The sequence below is a fragment of the Cydia amplana genome, chromosome 10 (assembly GCF_948474715.1).
Source record: "Cydia amplana chromosome 10, ilCydAmpl1.1, whole genome shotgun sequence".
Taxonomy (NCBI): Eukaryota; Metazoa; Arthropoda; class Insecta; order Lepidoptera; family Tortricidae; genus Cydia; species Cydia amplana.
In genome coordinates this window covers 1,716,976-1,738,983 of record NC_086078.1, presented here as the reverse complement: position 1 = coordinate 1,738,983, position 22,008 = coordinate 1,716,976, and the positions used below count along the sequence as shown (strand labels likewise).

General features: G+C 37.6%; 1 protein-coding gene across 1 annotated transcript in view; it reads right to left on the bottom strand.

Moving 5' to 3' along the window:
* Window positions 1–22,008, bottom strand: part of LOC134651660 (syntaxin-binding protein 5-like) — a 376,139-nt gene that overhangs the window by 144,121 nt on the left and 210,010 nt on the right. The window lies entirely within an intron of this gene.

Below are 22,008 nucleotides of genomic sequence, written 5' to 3'. Positions count from 1 at the left end.
GCCACATGAGAAAAGAAACGAAACAGAGTAACAATGTCATAATGATCGTAGATGTGGCAGATATAGGAAGGGATTACTACCGTATGGCGTTTGAGGCGTTTCCATCTAGTTGCTCGTCGTGTACACAAGCAAACAAACTGCTAAGTGATCAAAACGCAACGTCATTTATTTATTTAATCGTATGGCGATATGGTCACATAGGCAAAATTATCTCTATTTATAAGGCAACACCCAAGTTTTGCAACCACTGCACAGCATCGAGCGTCAAGTCTAACAGATCATCCAGGCTACCCAAGTATGCGCGGAGTGGGCACCGCTGGATGATGTGCTCCATGGTCTACGTCATAAGATTAGCAGTGTGTGTTTTTTAAACATTTCATTCTAATCGTTGCCGTTGCATGATGTATACTCAAAGAATGGTTGTGTACACATAGGGTTACCAGAAACAAATTTTGAATTCCCTGAGAAACATCCTGATTTGCGAATATTTGTCGTGACACTCATGTCTAGCCGCCGGGGCGAAGGGGGGCGATTACGAAAGTTATTGATTCAGTTGAGTCGGGACGCACGCGCCGGTCGCGTCCGACCATATTTAAAGATTGATTTTTGTATTGTCTCACAACTACATATTTAGTTGTCTTTGAGATGTTCTTACATTAAATTAAGTGTGTTCGCGCCCCATATACGGGTAAGTTTTGAAGAATGCATTTTAAAACGTTAACGCCTTTAGGTATAAGACATTTTAGTAGTTAGCGATATCGAATAGTGTGTTAAGCTTACAGTGTTAAATGCTTGTTCGTGTTTAGAGTGCCGCAATGCGAGCTAGGTATTGCATCAGCCTTCTTCCGCGTCATGCTACTTACGGCTACCCTCTTTTAGAATATTGTAATGGAACATTTTCTCTTTTATTGTATTTTATTCTTTCTTCTGTAACTCCGTTCTGATTTTGAGCACCTACACCAACTATATGCGGTTTCCCCTTGCTTTGCTTATTCCCCGGTGCTCATCATCGACGGCAATCAAGTACGGAGGAGCCCAATCTAATGCGGGTCGTTTATCCACAGGGTGCGTTTATTAGACTGAAACTCTTGGCGTCGTGTTGCAAGACCTGCGTCCCCAGTAGCACACGACGGCTCACCCCCATGCGCCCAGGACGAGGTGCCACACCCTACTCGCCGGCCGGCTACCCCCTGTGAAGACGTGAAGCTCCGTTTCTGGGGCCTCCACCACCTTTCGTCAGCGCCGACCACCAGCGCCAGGGCCAGGGGAGTACCAGCGATCCGCGGAAGCGAACCATACGGGCGTAAAGACCTCAGACCTTGAGACTTTTTTTTAATAAATTTTGTGGACTAATGGTGATGTTTCAATTTTCAAAGCCGCCATCATAGTTACCGTCACACTGGCTACATCACACATCTATTATTATTCATTCACTGTTTTTGGATTAATTTAAGTACATAAAAAGCTACTTTAAAAAAGTCTATGAATTCAAAAAAATCCTGACATTTTCGTGTTCCGTCCGCATTCCTAACAAAAGGCCAAAATTCCTGACATCTGGTAACCCTATGTACACAGCTATAACAGGTCCATTTAAAGAAGATAGGTAAGTGATATTTGTGACTAAGCGGATACATATTACATAAAGTTGCGAAATTCTTAACTCCATTTGACAGAGATAAATTAACACTTTGAAAACCACACGCCTATCGTGTGCGGCGCTTCATCGTGAACTTTGTCGGAACGCACGCCGGTTGATATTGGGCTGGAGCCACGCGCGTCAGTTGACGTCTTTGGCGGTCAAAGTGTTAAATAAACGGTTTAGGACTTTTACCGACATGTGGCTCTTTCTCGTTTCCTTACTCACGAGCTCGGACGTCAGAGCAATGTACTTTTTATATTCGAACACACGTGTCTCGAATGTATACGTACACGTATATTTAGACGTATAGGGTGTCTACATAGGTATATGGGTAACAACGACAATAGGGGGCAGCACAGTCAGGTTAGGTTGGCTTCGTAATGAAGGTTGAATGAGCAACAGTGCATGAACAAGATACCTAAGCTGTCTAAAAATAGAAAAATTAGTCAAGTTTTATAGAACAGTAATTGCACAAACATAGATTCTTAATCAATATAGATTATTCTATTAGAACAGTATTTTTTTCATATAATTTTTGATATGTTTTCTGGAAGAACTTATTTATAAGACTTGATACATTTTTTTTGTAAAAATTTATGTTGAATTAATTACGTAGTTTAAGATTTGGTTGTAAATGTAAAAATGTGTAAATATTAGTATTTTAATCTCATTACGTAAATATGTAAAGATCTTGACTTGTAAAATAACAAATTTAACCAATAAAATAAATAAATCAATCAATCAATCTTTCTTACACCGCTATCTTCTCAGGGCTGTGGTGTAGGGTTAGAACCGGTGGTAAGTAGTTTTTGACATTTAAAAGTGCATTGTAATATGCCCAAATTTATGAATAAAGACTTAGACCATTCATTCGAAAACAGGGTAATTTGTTAAATACCAAAAGGGGAAAAACATCTTTGGTGTGTAGCTAAAATTTTATTTTATTATAATAAATCATGAATTATAATTAAAACTAGGTCATCTAACTTTTACCTTGGTAGCTAAAATGAGGTCCGTAGACGATGGAATCTTAGTTTTACCTGTAACAATAAGAAAACACAATTAAGTATAGTGCGTTAGTCTTACATAGTTACTTTATTTATTAAAAACAATTAAGTTGATCAAATTCTCACAATGATGTGATTTTTCTCACATGATGGTCTCATCGGAAGATCAGCGCTGCAAGTCACCAACAAGATGCTGAAACGAGGCAATTTTGTGGCACTTTCTTCTTTGTACGTCTCTTATATATTTTTTTGTGTTTGTTTACGAATAAAAACTTCATATTTCATATTATATACGAATACAAAGTCATTCTTATTCATCAAATATTGCAAACACTGGCAATGCAAGCAATAAGCTACGTACCTTGCCCTTCTATAAGTGTCCCATGGGCCCGACTTATATAAAATATTAGTCTCGTGTCCCATCACATTAGAAGTTTAGTTCGGTGAGTGTGCATCTAATATTGTCAATTTAATATTTTGAAACGGGCCCCTAAAGACCAATAGCACGCACTGAGGGGTTTACCTAAGTTTAACAGCTGTATTTTTGACTATAATCCGACATTATATAAAAACTTATTTTCATACTGTGACTTTTGAAAATAAGTAAATAATTAATTAACAGGATAGAAGTAACATTAAATTAATTAACAGTAAATTAGTTCCAGTAGGTACCTACTCTCATGATAGTATTTAATAATATAGATAGGGACGTATTTAACCCAGAGAGCAGTCAACAGCAGAAGTAACTAAGCATGTTAAGTATTCAAAATGATCTGAACACGCCTGTTAACATCATTTCGAACAGGTATTCGATTGTCCGCGTATTAACTTTTGCTGCAGACTGAACTGCCCGTGACAACTTTAAAAACATGTATTGATTTAAACTACCTTTTATAACTACCACGGGACTTATCGCGTAAGACTTACGTTTATTTATGGCCTGACGTTTCGAACGTGACATTACGTTCGTGGTCACAGGCAGACTGGCGAGGAATTGTATCAACATCTTGCTGCGCGGGTTTTGCGAACTACCCGCACTTGATCTTGATTATTCACTTGTACGCTAGGGTTGTTTAAAAACATGCATATGATTTATTTTGGAACACAAAACCAACCCACATAATAAAATGGTGAACTTCAAAGAATTTGCGACACGCAAATTAACGCTATAAAATATAAGCTAAGTATTTCTAATTACCTAAGTGTAGTGTAGCGTAATGAAGTCCTTTGACTAAAAGCGCCATTCCCATTTAATTATGTCGTTCATACAAACAAAAAACTCTCGTAAATGCATACAAAGCAGTAATGAGGGTTTCAGCCAAAGGCTTTGAGATGACCAGGAAAGGCATGTAAGTTGATATTTCGGGTGAATAAGTATTAAATATTACAAAATCCGGTTCTGCTATTTTATTGAAACATATTTTATTAGTATTAAATATAAAAAGAACTTTTTAAATTGTCGATCGGGAGTGACCCTGCCTTGAAGCTGATGGTCCCGGGTTTGAATCCCGGTAAGGGCATGTATGAGTCATGGGTGTTTTCTATATATGTATAGATATCAATATTTTCTGTTTTAGGGTTGTCATTCGGCCTAGGAACAAGGTAGTACGTAATCAATTTCACATAGACAGAGCCAACAGCACAAACTATCCTAAACCTATTCTTCGTTTTTTACGAGTATATAAAGAATACCTTTATCATTATCCCGTAAAACTAAAGTTATCGCATTTCGCTTTACGTGTTTAGTTCAGCATTTTACCGTAGCTATAAAACTTTAATATCTAAAACAATACAGCTACTTACCTAAAAAAAAACTGATTTCATATGACGTTTTGGATTTGAGATGTATATCTAGGCTACACTGGAGTTAGAATTGAAATGTTTTTGCGACGAATCAATTGGAAAGTTGTGTTGGGGACCCGGCGTATTTTAGTTGTATTGGTTGGACGCTGCTCGACAAAGGACAGAATGAAAACCTTTTTAATTTTTGAAACAGTTGATCAATATTTTACATTTGTCCTTTACTACTGCGATTCCGAGCATGCATAACGTAAGAGGATAAAAAGGCGAGTGTGTGAAATTATTAAAATTACCCGTGTAATTAATTAACTAAACAAGTAATATAAGCATAAAAATATAAACTTTATAAAAATATAACCACAATAACTAAAATTATAAATAAAAAACTGGCTCCAGCTCCGTTCCTTGTGGCAGGGTAGGTAATTATTTTTCCTTTGACTGTTCGAGATGTTTTTAACTGTATGGTTGTACTCCTCCTAAATCAGTTAAAAAATAATCCTCAATCATAATTGAATTGAATGAGCAATATTCTAGCATTTGTTTTAGTATAACACTCCAGATAATAATTGCCAAGCGGACCCCAGGCTCCCATGAGCCGTGGCAAAATGCCGGGAAGATGATGACGAGTTTCACAAAGCAATTGTTTTTTTTTTTCATTTCGTTCGTATTTTTCGCATTATGGACATGGCGGTGACGAGTGATTATTAGTGTAGATTGCAACCTTGTAGTGTGAGTAATTACGGAGTCAGAATAAATTATATAAATTGAACTTTGTTTTATCTCATTTCTCTATGGTCATTCCATCTAACCGAAAAAAAAATACGATAAAATAATTTTCGGATGCAACGGTACATAACTATTTATAGGTCTAAACATAATAATCTTGCCAAGCTACCCATTTTCATTGCTCCAACACAACTGTATTCGCAGTTACAGTGTCAGCGAGCCCGGCCATTAGCCGTGACAAGGGTCCGTGCTGACGCAGGTACATGCATGCCGAATATCCCCTTTACTAGCCACGAGGGTTGACACAAGTATTTATAGATAGTGTTGGAACTAGGCCAACTACTTATTTGACAATATAATCTCCACGTTGTGCTCACTTATAGATACTAAACGCGGACGCGGCACAAATTTATTTCATTTTGACATCAGTCACACAAGCAGATGGTTTATTATATAATTATAAATAACAAAAGAAAATCCGTCTTTAATTCCAATAACGCTCAACTCCGAAAAAATTATGGACATCATTTTGTAAGTTAGAATTACTGCCGTATTCGAACTTCAACATATTCACAAGAGACGACACGTACTAGATCCATTCTAGATACGTTATAGTTTAGATTTCAACTAGTTCTCTTTTGCAGCGCAATTCGGGCAACCAATGTCACTTTTACGATAGATCGTGTTAGACATCTATTAGATGTGAATTAGATCTCTAAGTAATATCTTGTGGAAATTGTTCAAGAGTATCTCCAGAATCGCGGAAATGTCAAATTTGACAGGTTAGATCTTAAACATACTTATCGTTATCGTATCTTGGCGATGTCTAAAAGATATCTAATAGATGTCTATTACAAAATTCGAATCGGGCCCTTAGCCTCTTAATCTCCAAAAAATCTTCAGTGTAGGTACAGTTACTAATAATAACGGTCAAAACCGAAAAATAGTAATATTTTTTGCAACACTTTTAGCAATTAAATACAATGGTTATCTCCTTTGTAACAGAGTTCGGAACCGCGTAACAAAGAAGCAAAACATCGGAGCCTATTTAGCGACACAAGTTGTCAGGTGACAATTTGTTGCGAGTCAATACGAAGGCAACTGTCACGATGATTGGCGGTAAGGCGCGGGCGGCGTTTCAATGCGCCTTTTCCTTTTCTTTTGCTTGTTTTACACGTGTACGGGTGTATTTTATTTACGCTTGCTTTCAAATATAGTATTTTTTTTTTCGTCAAAGGCATTAATAAACATTTCTCTCAAGTGATATAAAAATAAATTATTTAATTTTAGTTTTGTAGGAAGATTTTAAGTAATTTTATTTGAGTATTATCATAATTCTAATAATAACAATTTATTATATTAACAACGCCTATACCTTAAACTCAACATAACCCAAGCAACATCAACATCATAGTAAAAGACAACTTAAATCAAAAACTCAGTTTATAATTCAAAATATATAAGGACTTAAAAATATGTCGACAGGAAAGTGAAAGCTGCTAAAATACTATAACTACAATAAATATTCTGTAACATTTGAAGCTGGCCGAACAGCATACTCGCATCGTAGCACTAAACATTCGTAGCACTTTATCTGCTACGCGGCGTAGCGAAAATTATAAACGGTGATGTTTTGATGCTACGTTGGAATCCATATTCCCATGAATTTCGGGGAAAGTTTTGAAGCCACCCCCTTCAAAACTTTCATCAAAGTCTAGTTTAATCTTTCATCAAATGCTTTCATTTTAGGTAGGTGCTTCCTGCTTTCCTAGTAGGTTTACATGGGATAGGAACTGTTTGTTCAACAAACAATAAAATTGTAGAGTATCGCGTATGAGAAGTGGGGACCATGCTAAGGACATTTTGTGACAAGTAACGATGTCGGTGGCGATATGTCCCATTTAGCTATTGGAGGAGCTTAGTCACTGTCACACAAGTGTCTTTTTTCCATTTAAAATTTAGTACAAAAATATTAGTGTACAGGTTTATTTATAGGTCATACTTTTTAATGAACTTACATTTGAACTATAATAATGAATAGGTATTTGGGGTTGCGTGAGCCGTTACGTTACAGTAGCGGCGGAATCATTAGGCGGGCTTTAAATGATGCTTTCTCGATGAGGCGGGCTAAAAAAGTTCTGCATGTATTCTAAAATCTTATTATTTAAACGCTTCAAACTACTTCACGAAAGCATTTGAAAGAACATTTACAAAACTCACTCCTAACAAACATACACATTCAATCCTTTAAAGCAGCCTCAAGCTAATAAATAGGGATCACACAAGAAATGCGAATTTAAAAAATAACCAAGTGCGAAAACCCTCACTTCCGCCCGGGGGAAATCACGGCTCGATTACCGGTTACCGGTACCACTACCGGTACCGGGATTACCGGTAAGAAAAGGATTGACTAGAGCCCGGTGTGTGCTATTCCGGGATTTGTATGCGTGAAATATCATATTCAAATATTCATTGTTAGCTAAGGCGCAAGGGCAGGCTTATCACTCTTATTTATTTATTTAATCTTTATTGCACATAAGAAAACACACTGTACAAAAGGTGAACTTAATGCCATAAGGCATTCTCTAACAGTCAACCTTTAGGCAAAGCAGATAAGTTGTAGGCGGTAGTCTTATCAGTGTAGGTAGGTATTTTCATAGGCAAATATTGAAACAGCGTTATGGAGTTTGCGTAAGTACATACCTGGTTTGATAAAGATATTTTTAAGTAGACAAATATGCGAGATTCAAGATTTCCATTTATACATCCACAGGTTTGGAAAATACAAAATTGCATGTCAAAATATCAAAAGTGCGACTAAAATCGGAATGCTGTCAAGTGACATTAGAAGTGTTGAATAAAAGAATAGGGCCATAAGTCATAACGAACCGATAGCCTAATTCAACCAGTTTTACCACATATAGACGAATGTAACCCTTTTTCATTTACGCTAAATGAAATTGCACGCTGTACTGGTAATATCGCCGACATAACGAAATGATTTGCCCCGACAACCTCATTGGCTATTAACGCTCGCTCGCGATTGGTCATTACCAGTGTATTACCAACGCTGACGCAATTCAATGACCATTCGTGAGCCTAATTCCTGTGCCGTAAGGTCTATTATAGTGTTGTTAGTACACCCGCCCAAATTGACGTCCATGTGCGAATGATTCAACGCAATAACTGGTTATTGGAAACACGGCTGGCATTGGTACAGTCGTGTTTTAATTAGTACTCGTAGTAGTAGTAGTAAACTCTTTATTGTACAAAAAGACATATTAAAAATAACATACAAGTAGTGAGAAGTACAAAGGCGAACTTATCCCTATGAGGGATCTCTTCCAGTTAACCTTTGAGTAGATGAGAGGAGAAAGTGAAAAGAGGGTGACGAATGCAGCAAAATGTTCAACAAGGTACCAAAAAGATAAAGGATATAAATACATACACAATTTATAGGAAAAACATACATATATTACACAAAAAGGAATGGGGAAAATACACTAAAAATTGGAAAGAATTAGAAAAATATAATGCAACTATACAATAGAAATATTGACAAATTAAACAGTCAAATCAGATAACCATAGCTTCTTTAACCTCTCCTTGAACGACGCAACCGATTGTGCCTGCTGAGCGAAACAGGCAGCTCATTCCACAGCTTCACTGGACGCACTGCGAAGGACTTGTTGTATCCTCGAGATTTGTGAGGAGGGATGGCAAGTGATAAAATCGCACTCGAACGCAAACGGTGGCCACTGCCTTCAGCCAGAAATTGAAATTTTTGAGAGAGGTATAAAGGAGAAGGTGTAAAAAGAACATTAAAGAGAAGAGAAAGAGAAAGTGAAGATCTCTATGGCGGCGGATTGGAAGCCAATTGAGTTAGGTAAAGTTAATTAGGTTGGGTAAAGTGGCGATTGCTGGAGATTATTTGATGATTGTAATTATTGTTATTTTTGGTTACCTAAAAGCAGGTTACCTAGATGTAGAGAGAGAAAGTAGAAACAGAAATCCTAAAGAACAAAACATGATATAATATTATGTAAAGTGTCAAAAATCGTTCAATGAGAATCAATACGTCGAAATGTTTTATATACATTTTTACATCTGAATCAAATAACACACGAGGATAAAAATTCATAATATAACGGATAATCTCCATATATTTTAATTAATGCGTATTCATATCTAGCACAGGCTTTTAAGCTAAATTGCTAGATTAATTTATAACTTTAAACCCTAAAATTCAGCTTACAACTGCAAACATTAAGCACAGCCCTTTACAGGCGCCCCGTTTTTTCCAGCCAGCCGTACAAATTAAGCACCATTTACACTTGTATAACTTTTGATCCGGCGGTTTTCATTAGCGGACCTTTTGGGCTTAAAATGTTGCGGTGTATTATTTAAAAAGACCCTCAAAAGGGTTAATCGATTTTGTTGGATCGTTGAATTCTTGGGAATTATACTTTAACCCTTAACCTTAAAAGTTAAACGATGAAATTACAGTAAAATTTTGCTACTGAAATTTTGATTAAATGTGTCTAAAGGTGACATTCGGATGGTAACAGTGGCTGCACAACTGTGACAGCATTTCTGCTGCGCCTAAGCGATAAGCGACGGGCGCTGTCAATTACTTAGATAAATGGATTGGAAAAGAGTAATGGATTTTTTAGTTTATTTATTTATTTCATAATGATAAATTATAGTAGGTAGGTAAGTATGAATTATTCTTACGCTAATCTTTATGAAGTTACATTATGGACGTTCAAATCGTGATGAGGATGAGTAATGCGACGGCGAAAGTCACTCATTTTATGAAGTTAATTGATTAACTAAGTTGCAGCTTTAGGCTAGGTTTAAACTTAAAGTATAATCAAGAGAGAGAGAAGTGTTAATCTTCCAGAGTGTTGGGCGCACATTGATATAGTATAAAGAACTGGATACCCAATCAGCCGCCAAAAATGGCCCCACAAAAGTGATGTCAAAACAGATCATGCATTACTTTTTCGTTTAGTCTTGTTTGAAACGCTCAAATGTGAAGTTGTCAACAATTACGAAATGTGCCGTTAAAATATGTAAAAATAACAATGATAAAACAAGGAAAAAGGATGGAATGTATTTCTTTCAGTTAGTTCTTTGGATAGCATTACATAATTTATGTAATCTGGTGGTAATTTTATGGTTTTGATAAAATTAATTTGTTAGTACCAAAGAAGGGATGTCAAGGAACAAAAATCTAATGAGTCGATGTGAGGTCAATATTTTTTTATATTTTTATATGGAATTCATAAGAAATAATATTATGTTTAAATTCAAGATTTCCAAGAAAACCTATGCGACGTGCAAAGTGGACTGCTATTTAATTATAGCAAGAGATAGGGGTGATGCAGTTTTAAACAAGGCAAAACGGCACTTGTGTGTTCGGCCCATTTCCCTGTTTCCGACATATACACCACCAATAAGGGCTTATATCGACTAACTGTAAATGCTAAACCTGTCTGAACACAGTGACAACCACAGGATTTTTTTTATAAAGTATAGGTAGACTTTATAAAAAAAATCCAATCAGTATCTAAATGTCCCCGTGCACCCGTGTTATGAGTAAATGTAGATCTTAAATACACAGTTATTTAATAAGTAGAATTTATTTCAAGGAAATTAGTATTTAAAGACGTATACTTACGAATTAAAAATTTAATTTGTTTGAATTTGAACCACGAATTAATTTTATTTGAGCTCCCGATTAAATTAAATTTGTTTTCTTACTTCAATTGGTCTTCCTGTACAGTAATACATATTAAAGTGTACCAAAGTGACTCCATTCGTTCATTATTCTCGTTTGACGTTGTTTGACGTAAATACGTTACGTTTAGTGCCATCGGACTAAATTTTTTAACAGTGTTGGTGCTTATGTTTGCAAATTTGACACTTAATGCTTACGACATTAAGCTCTTTTCTGTACGAAACATTTATCTTGACTCAATATTTATGTAAGCGTTTTTATCATAAATGCAAATGGTGCGAAACGTCATTGGGATCCACATTTCTTGACGTTTTTGTTCTGCTTTGTGTGTCTATTTCTTTTATATTAAGTCAGTGTGGGCGCATGATAAGTTAATCAGCGTGTAGCGCGAGTGACAGGTGAGTACATTTAATTTAACTCTAAATGACTTTTATTATATCCTTTTCATTTACTCTTTTTAATTTCATTTCAGGTTTAATAACGTCACATAATATCACTCACCGCCCGCATCATTTGAATCATTACCGCATCCCTGTGGTAAATGATCGCATTACATGCAGTCGTCCGGAACGATATCGAGTGATTTGTTACCAATTAATTATTCTATGATATATTATGTTTTCGCTGAATGGCTGATATTCATACTTTGATTTTAGGATTTAAAAAAAACGTGTTAGTGAGCGCGTTTTGGTATTTAACTAAAGGTGAAGTAACCTACTTTACATGATTAATATTTGAAGTTTCTAGTAAGAAATAATAAAGTAGGTAGAACGGTTGGCTAATGACTGCTTGAAGTTTCTTATAATCAGATAGGTACTAAATCATACCTAAATAAAATAAATAATTCACAATCGTTTGCGCTATGACAACGAACCCCTTTGTGTCGGTGTATTCTTCCATATTAGTGCAACAGTGACAGTTGCGTTTCGTTCGCTAGAGCGTAAACGATTGGCATGTTGGCTACGCACCCTGATCGGAGTAGGGTCTGTAGGATGCTTTCAGGCCTCCAGCTAGCTTTCATCTTGTTCGTCATGCCTACTCAGCGGGCTCAGCACGGTCCCATTTTTATCGACTATCACTATGCCCGTCACTTTCGCACTTACATACTTGTTAGAACGTGACAGGCATGGTGATAAACGATAAAAATGCGACCGTGCTACTAGGGCAGGTTCCCATCTCAAAGATGTTGTGTTTTGGTTATTTTCTTATAGCTGGTTCGTTCCATTCTATACAGTTAGGGTTTGCAATCCGGATGCGAAATGTATGAAATTATCCGGATCTGGATCCGGATCCGCGGATCTTCTCATACATTTCGGATCCGTCGTGCAAACCCTATATACAGTCAACACACCATTTAGGATAGGATAGGGGTTGTTACGCCTCCCCCCGCAGGTTGCTCACCTTGTCGTGGTGGAGGGGCTTAGTAACCGTGGCTTGGTCACCCACGGTGAAGCGAAGAGGCAACCAGGGCCGGCCTGTTTGAGGTGCGGGTTGGCCCGAGGAGGACGCTCCAAGTGGGCTTGTTAAGCCCGCTTGTGACGCGTTGGAGGTGGACCGTCGAGGAAGAGGAGTGTCGGTATTGAGGTGAGCCGTTCTCCCTATCTTCGGCGGCCGAGGTGGGATCGCAGGGGAAGAGGCGTGATGGTATTACGATACGCCACTCTCCCTATCCCCTGCGAACTTGGCGGGGCCGTTCCGCTGTAGCGGCGTTGGTGGGGCTGCAGAGGAAGAGGAGTGTCGGTGTTACGATGTGCCGTTCTCCCTATCCTCTGCAGCCGAGTTGTGGTATTGCGGCAGGACCATAGACCTGATCTGTCGCCGGGCGCCGGGGAATTTTCTGGCGTCCGTGGCTTCCTTGTGGCGGGCTCGGGGGGGTCCGCTACAGTGCAGAACGGAGGCCGAGGAGGAAGGCGCGCCGAACCATCTGGCGCGCCTAACGTGAAGGGCCTTCGGGCATTCGCGAAGGAGCCGCTCGTAGGCGGCTGCCGCCGGTGGGGTCGCGGATGAGCACGCAAGCGTTCCCGTAACCCCACCAATAGGGCGGCGAGGCGGCATATGGGGGGTTTTTAGTGGGTATACCGTGGGCCTCATTAGCCTAGACGGGAGTCCCACATAACCACTCGGGTCACCCCTCGCACCCGTGTGGTATGCGGAATGCATTTTCCCCCCTAATAAAAAAAAAAAAAAAAAAAAAAAAAAGGGGTTGTTACGCCATTTAGGATATCCACTAGCTAAATTGGTTGTTCCATACTTACGCTATGGAATGTCCAAATTAGCTAGAACCCTAAATGGCGTAACAATCACGGAGCGTGACCATCACATCTTGAACGCTTCCAGCCTGCCTTGGACGTCATATTACTATTTATTTTATTTTTTATTTTATTTTATTTTATTGGGAAACAAACAGCTTTCAATCTTACACAAAATGAATTAATATTAATAAAACACAAGCCAAAACAGTTTCCACTAGTAAATTAAAGCAGATATGCTCAAAGGGAAGTACTTAATAGAATACAAAAAATACTTATTTATTTAATCTATACTTATTTATTTATTAATACTTATTTATTTATTTATTTAATCCTCCTAAGTCTCGACTTACTTGTGCAGTTACTAATATTATTTCCACATGGACTGGCATTAAATTTACCCTCTCATTCATATATTTACGCTGGAAAGGTTCGCTAGCATAGGATTGGCTTAAACCATTTACTATTAGCTACCCGGTATAATTAGTTACACGATCTCATTCATAACTTACTTACGTCAATGCGCCGGCCCGTCTTCTAAGTTGGACCAGGCGTGTCTCACTCCGCGATTTCGTCGCTTTGCTACAGGTAGCTAAAAGAACATTCGTTCAGCCCCAATTTTGGGGAAAGCCATAAGCCGCGCGTGGCGCTGTCGCCACCTAGCGGCCATATCTGTGCTGATCGTAACAGACGCGTTTTGTTAGAGAGTGAGTCTTCTGTATTTTGTACTATTATTTATTCTGTGGTTGGACTAATACGTTACAAAAATAAAATAGGATTTAGCCAACCCACGTAGTAAATGTAGTAGGTAAGGTTAATGTTAGGGAAAACATCTAAGAGCTTGACATACTAATATTAAGGTGAGGTGGGCGTGACATGTTTCACTCGATGTTATTTTAGCAAGATTAAGTTACAAACTAGTGATATTTTTAGCAAGTTGGAAAATATTCTCGCAAGGAATCGGATGATCGGATCTAAATATTTAAAAAATAATGTGTAGTCAACCCACGCGTCAACTCGTAAACCTATTGGAATAATGTGAGCGGCGCAAATGTACGGCGCGATTCGGGATATGAATTAGAGATTCACTAGATATGAAATAGTAAAGATATGTGACGTTCCACGGCAAAAGTACCTTATGGCGGCCGTCGCTTACGCTATTATTAACGCCGCTCCAATATTCAGCCGGGGCAATGGTACCTTTTGTCGTGGAACGTCACATATCTTAACTATTTCATATCTAGTGAATCTCTAAATCATTTCCCGAATCGCGCCGGTAGTGCGACTATTAGTGCGAGCGTGCCATCCCCGCGCGCCGGGGGTGATCCGGCGGGCTGATTAAGAGGAAAACGCGGTCGTCAAAGGCAAATATACAACTATCCTAGTGACCTTTGAGCTCAATACAGGGTGTTTGGCACATGTACCGACAAAATTTTTTGGGGGGTTTGTGGTGTCATTTCCTTCCCTTTCTTCCTTGGAACCTTGGTCCTAGGAGCCACGTATCTGGAGATACGATTTTTTTATTTTTTTTCATAGTACTCTTCGTTAGTGTAGTTAGGCATGACAATAGCAAAGTTAAAACAACGGTAACAAAAGTCAATAATAGCAACGTAGCAAACACAACGTAGGTACGTAGTTAACAATTGACCGACGCAGCACAACGACATGCACTTCCGTGACGCCACTTAAAATTTGACTACCCTCAGATTTCAAAGTAAACCTAGACTTTCCATGTGTGCGACTTGGAGCGTTTCCATGTGTGCGTAACTTTTTAGAGCAACGATTACAAAGCGGATAATCGAATTTTTAACGAAACACAATTAGGTACACGACGAAGCTACGAGGGGTATTCAAAATATTCTCGGTATGAGAATGAAAACAAACAAGTACGAAAAGTTTGATATTTTTATTTTTCAATATACTCCCCCCCTATGTTCATACACTTAAAAGATCGATCAATTATTTTTTTTAATCCCTCGTAAAAATATTTTTTATCTTTCGTGTAAAAATGCTCCTCCACTGCCGCCTTCAATGCTTCATCGTCAGAAAATTTATTTCCACGCAGATCCTTTTTAAGATTGGGGAGCAAAAAGAAGTCGCTGGGGGCTAAGTCCGGACTATACGGTGGGTGAGTAACAGTTTTAAACCCACGTTCAACAATAGCTGCCTTGGCAATATGAGCAGTATGGACGGGGGCGTTGTCATGCAGAAGCAGAATACCTTTGGTTAACTTTCCTCGCCTCTTTTCTTTAATTACATCCTTTAATTGACGTAGAATGTTAGCGTAGTACTGTCCTGTGATATTTACACCTTTTTCTTTATAATCGATTAGTAATACTCCTTCACAATCCCAAAATATCGTGGCCATGACCTTGCCAGCTGAAGGGATGACCTTCAACTTCTTGGGATGAGCTGAACCCTTAATGTGCCACTGCATGGACTCTTGTTTACTCTCTGGGTCATAATGATGAACCCAGGTTTCATCTCCAGTAACTATTCTTTGCAGCACCTCATCAGGATTTTCACCGCACAGGTCAATAAAATCGGAACAACAAGCTACACGCATGTCTTTTTGAAGCCGAGTCAGCATTCGCGGAACCCATCTTGCACTTACTTTTGACATATTAAGATGGTCATGTATAATATCATGTACGGTACCAATAGAGAGATTGGTTACTTGTGCTATAGATTTTACCTTCACTCGACCATCTTCCAATATAAGTTTTTCCACTTTATCAATATTTTCTTGTGAAGTAGCTACTACAGGCCGGCCAGGTCTAGGGTCATCTTCAATACTCTCCCTTCCGCGTTTAAACTCGCTTGACCACTTTTGAATGGTAGATAAAGAAGGAGCAGACTCACGGTAAACACAATCCATTTCCTCTTTTATGGTTTTTTGATTTTTACCCTGTTTTGTCAAGAATTTTATCACGCATCGATGTTCTAATTTAGTTAACATTGTCAATTCGCACAGGATGTTCATGTTTGTTCAGCAATTGCAGAAAAACAAAAGACTATCTCGGTTCGAATTATACTTTTTTTTAATGTCAATGAATAAACCTTAGCGGCCAGTAACGAAAGAAATTTTAGAAGAGGTCGTAAGATATCAATACCGAGAATATTTTGAACGCCCCTCGTACCAGTATCAGCTAAATTAAAATTAGGTTAAATTTAAATTCAGTTTATTTGTAATAAAAAAGGCCCATGGTTCGTTTTATGCTGAAATTTGTAACAAAAAACTAGTATTTGAAAGCAGACAGGTCTAATGTAAGACTAACAAACAAAGTATGCATTTAAGACCATAAAAAAAAATTTTTGGGGCTCCGAAAATCAGATTTTGGATGATTTATGAAAAAAAAAATCGTATCTACAGATCCGTGGCTCCTAGGACCAAGGTTCCAAGAAAGAAAGGGAAGGAAATGACACCACAAACCCCCCAAAAAAATTTGTCGGTACATGTGCCAAACACCCTGTATAAATGAAATGAAATGAAAATATTTAGTTTCATGCAACTATTGGCCAATAGATAAATACCTTAAAAAACTAGCATACCTACATATTATACAACATATCTTTAAAACACACACTATGGCTGCGATGCATGTCGCAACCCTGCTGTGTCAGGGAGCCGGCCGCGGAACCGCCGAAACTTGACACCCTTCGGCCAAAACTCCTCCTTGGTGAAGGTCGTATAACGACGTTATAAGAAATTACGTCTTCTGTGAATGTCATAAAGGCTAATGAGGGCACTTGTTTCATTTCAATCGCTTTTGCCTTCCTTTCCGCTTTGTCGAAGTCATTTAGTAAAATATATACTCGTAAAATGCCGCTGTCGAATCACTAGAAATTATATGAAAGTAAACAAGAGCCTACGGTTAGAATGTCAACAAGGAAAAGCTGTAAGGTATATTTTGTCCAAAGTAACTAATAAATTAATAATTATATTTCAATTTATGACGTAACAAGTTTTTGCAGAAGGTGCGACTGAAAATTACTGATTCATTTTATAATAATGACGAGCACAAAGAGCAATAAGTACTTAAACGCAATTTTGCAATTCAGAAATAGGTACATTAATTTTTTTTCTACCTAAATTGTTTTCGGAAATCTAATAATTTTCTTCTCTAGAAACAAATGATAAAACAAAATAACGTGCAAGATTAAATGTATTTTTGTCTTCAAAATGAAAACTAAGTTTTAATATACTCGTCATTCTTCATATGAGCTTGTTATTTTGTTTTGCAAATTATCCCATAAATAAAAGATAAAAGGATAAAATAATAAAATAGTGGATAAAATTATACAGCCGAAAAGGGGTTGCAGAGAATCTCAGAGGAAAGTAAATATGAAGATAATTGGAAGCTGCGAATCACATACGTTGTGCAACTGAGGATCAACTGAGGGACGGGTCAACCAATACGCGCCGCACGGCAACCACGTGATTCCAGGCTCTTACCGAGGATAGGTGGATTGTAGGTTCTGGTAAATCAGTAGATACACACCCTACACGACACGACACACACCCCCACACCCGTGGAGTACTCCCTACACGGGCTGAAATTAAGCACTGTATGGCCACGAAATGACCATGATATTTCGCCTTCTCCGGTGCTAAAAAAGACGTAATAAGCTAATAAGAAAACGCGTATTTGAATATATATGAATATAAGTATTACAACTGGTTCGTGCAAAAAGACTTACCGTCCGCAAACGGGAAAGCAATGGAAATTGACGGCCTATCTAACTCATATTATGTCTCGATTGATTATAATTTGATCATACATATTATTGTTTTATAGGATATCATAATTATAATTACAGCTACTGACATGACATACGTTTATTAATTTCCGCTACCTAAAGGTTGCCTGGAAGAGATCGCTTTTTAGCGATCAGACCGCCTGTTGTTTAGCCTCTTTTTTGTGTATTATTTGTATTGTTTTCTGTAATGAGGTGTGCAATAAAGAGTATTTGTATTGTATTGTAATTATGCTGGTCGCTAGCCGATGCGCTCGGTAAACGATGCAAATAACACCGAAGGCCAATTATCGAACTCAGTGCCGCGTAACGCGAATATGTTTATTATCATTCGCATATGTGTCAGTCCATGTCAAATTACTCAATTTGTATATTTAATGTGTTTGTTTTATGATGGTTTTTGTGTTATTTATCAATAATTATTACCATTATTAGTTTAGTTCGTTATTTCGCTAATGAAGAATAAAGGGCCCATAGCTGATCACTGTTTTTTGATTTACCTTTACCTATGTCCATATGAAAGCAATAAATTACTGATGATTGAAAACCGAGACGTAAGTTAACAATGCCTACTCGTACCTACATAAACAATTTCTGCGCCTCCGGAATGATGGCCGTGTTCCGCAAACCCATAACTCCTCATCGCTCTAATTAATTACTCCTCCACTGCATTACAGAGCTTTCAGTTGATTAAGGGTGTTTACAATCACTCCGAACAATATAGCACCCTGTAAGGGATGATGTACAATGTACATGTTAGGGCATAATTGTTTAGTTTGAAAAGTAAACCTGCTTTAATATAAAAACTTATACAAGAACGATATAATAATTCCAAGTTTAATAGATACAATTTATACGAACTTTGTCGAAGGCTAAATCGTAGTCTTAAGATACCAAAGTAGTAAATATACTATTTTATTGGATTTTTGGGACACAGAAGATCTTACAAAGCTTCAACCGCCAGAAAATGTCTAAATTAATATATTTTTTATTTTGACGTGATTTTAATTTCCGGTTCTTTCTAATCCATATTTGGTCCTTTACCCCAAATAAGCGGGAAAATGCACAAAAAATACCTACAGGAACGTCGATAAAACGCGGACAGGAAAGTGGAATCTTACAAAACTCTGCAAGAATTACTCGGTCGTAAGCTATATCGTTCTGGATTAGCATGTTTTATTATAATACGATCCGCGACTAATTTCTGAGAAGGTCGAAAATATAAAACCCCCATTAAAATTGAATGACCAATCAGGATTTTATGATGGCTGGCCTCGTAAAGCGCGGGCTCGGATTACTTTAGAGAGTTAAAGATGAACGTCAACCAGGTTAAATATAATGTACATAATATATTAATATTAAATGCTGATTTAATAAAGATCTTACCCTTCAAATGCCAAGACCTTACCCTATCATACGTGAATCCGCTTCGAATTTAAATTAATTAGGATTAAATACTTACTAACACGCATTCATTTTTCGGCATAGGTACGAGAGATTAAAGGTTTTGAAAGTTATCAATCTCATTATGATTACAATATTAGGACCGCTTAGTAAAATGTGTGATAACGCACTCGTCCAATTAACCCTCATATTTCACACTGATAATTGTCATAATTCGTAAATTAAGTTGCAAAGATATAGTTCATTCGATTGTTAGTAAGTAAAGTGTAATTCTATGGAACTTGCTAACTATGTAAACAAACCGCCATATTGACACTGTCAAAAAATATGAATTTACTAGTGACTTTTGTTTACATAGTTAGCAAGTTCCACAGAATGACACACTTTAGTAACAATTTGCTTGTATTATGCCACATTAACTCTCGTCTTCACCCCATGGTAACACTTTAAAGGACCATTCTTTAACTTTTTTGCAAAAACCCTCCTCCTCTCGAAGGTCATCCGATGGCAGTTAACTCTTGCTGGTAGTACTAACAATTTGCTTGTATTATTCCATCAGAAGCACTACACGAGCATAACCGTAAGTCCTGCACAAAGTAAAGCCAAACTGCAGGCGATTCAATAATGCAGCAAAAGCGAAACGAATGCAACTGTCATCGGCAGTGACAGCCTGATGGGGATTACCCCGACACGACATGTGCGCACTCTTTCCTACAGCTCTATTATACTTTTTTAAGGATAGTTTCACAATGTTATATATTTACTTATATAATTCAATTGCTGTTCCTGTTCACATATATGTCGAAGTCCCTATAAATTTACAGAGTTTATAGACCTGCCCTGTGTTTTGTGTTGCCGAACTTTCTAAACCAAATTTCAAATAGTACCATGTACGTACTGTACCCTTTTAAATTAGTTTGTCAGGATGCCTCCGTCGGCGAATATGTCTGGGAAGACATTATAATCATCATCAAATTTATGACTATTTGGTTTGGCAGGGGTAGTAAAAACCATTCTCAAATAACTAAAAATGATATCAAGGCATCCACTATCAAACCAAACTATTCCCTATGTAAGATCTCGGTACGTAGCCAACGAGATAGCCAATATCAACCATTGGCTAGAAATGAGAAGTTCGTGTTTTGTAACATCTCGCTTACACTATCCTTTTGTAAAACGACACTCGTTCCATAGCCCTAAATTGAAGCTAAACTACAACAGATTCAATAATGAATTAATGAAGCAACAGCAACTGTAACGGATATATAACGGATATTGGCAATTTGGCATAACAAGCTTACAAGACTTACGCCGACTTCACATATACGCCAACTATTTACGTCTATTTTATCAGAAAAATAAAAACGACCTGAGAAATGTTTGCTTGGCTCCTTGTTGCACAATGCCTTTCCGCTCGCCTTTTATAAAGTTACAATGACACAGTCCGAACTGCAACAGATTCAATAATGTAGCAACAACCGGAACGAATGCAGTTGACATCAGACCTGACAACTTGACAAGGCACACCGACATGATATGTGGGACGACTGTTTTCTACGTCTCTATTCCACTTTTTAACAAAGTATGCTTGTACGCTTTTTAGCGATAGGGCTGTATGTTGCTACCTAGTTGTTATCTGTGTTTTTTGTTTGCGTGTTCTTTTTTTCATTATGTGGTGCACAACAATAGTAGATTGTTAACCGACGGGTGAAAGGCACCCAGTCCTGCAATTATTTCGGTATTTTTGTTCTGGTTAATTTCATGGAATATTTTGAAAATATATAAACTTTTTGATAGTTATTAAATGTACAACGGGACTTAATCGCGTATCTAAGTTTTTAGATTTACCTCCGACGCCATAAAAATCAAAAACCCACCATAAATTTAGCCATTGAAATAAAAAAACATAGTAATTTCAATCGGGACGAGGGTTTCAAGATCTCATCCACATGGAATCCAGTCATTAGTAAATGTAAGCGTAAACGAATATCGACAGTCGATAAATCAAATATCGTTAGTGTTGTGTGTCGACAGAGTGACATCCCTAGTGCTCAAAACGTTCAAGCGGATAAACAAGACCAAGTGCGGGTAGTTCGAAAAACTCGCGCGGTTAGAAGATGCTGATGTCAACTTAAGCCAGTCTTCTCCGAGACCACGGAGACAACGTCCTCGAAACGTCGGAGGTAAATCTTAAAACTTAGATACGCGATTAAGGCCCGTTGTACAATTTAATAATGTGTAAAAATCGTGAAAGTTTAAATCAGTGTTTTTGATAGTTATATTTATTGCTCTACAATATTCGCAGCTAACATTTATGCAACTGGCCCCTGACGAACATTAATGAACAAACAGTCCCAACTTGTTCCGAATAAACAGAAAGTTGGTAATCGGTTTAGCGAACTTCCCGCTTATACAACTTCGATATCAAACGAATACTTACTCTTAAGCGGAGTATGAGCGGAGTAAACTCAATCATTTGAAAGAGTTAATTTGATGACAAAATGTGTTATTCATATACTCATGGACATTTAGATTTTAGAGCAACGCAAAAAAGGTTAATTTCTGGATTACAGCACCTAAAGTATAGATTTCAAAATTTGTTACTAGACACTTTTTATTCTCCTGGGTCACTCTTAAGATTCAGGTTTAATATTTAAACTAACTAAATATGCATTTTTGTGA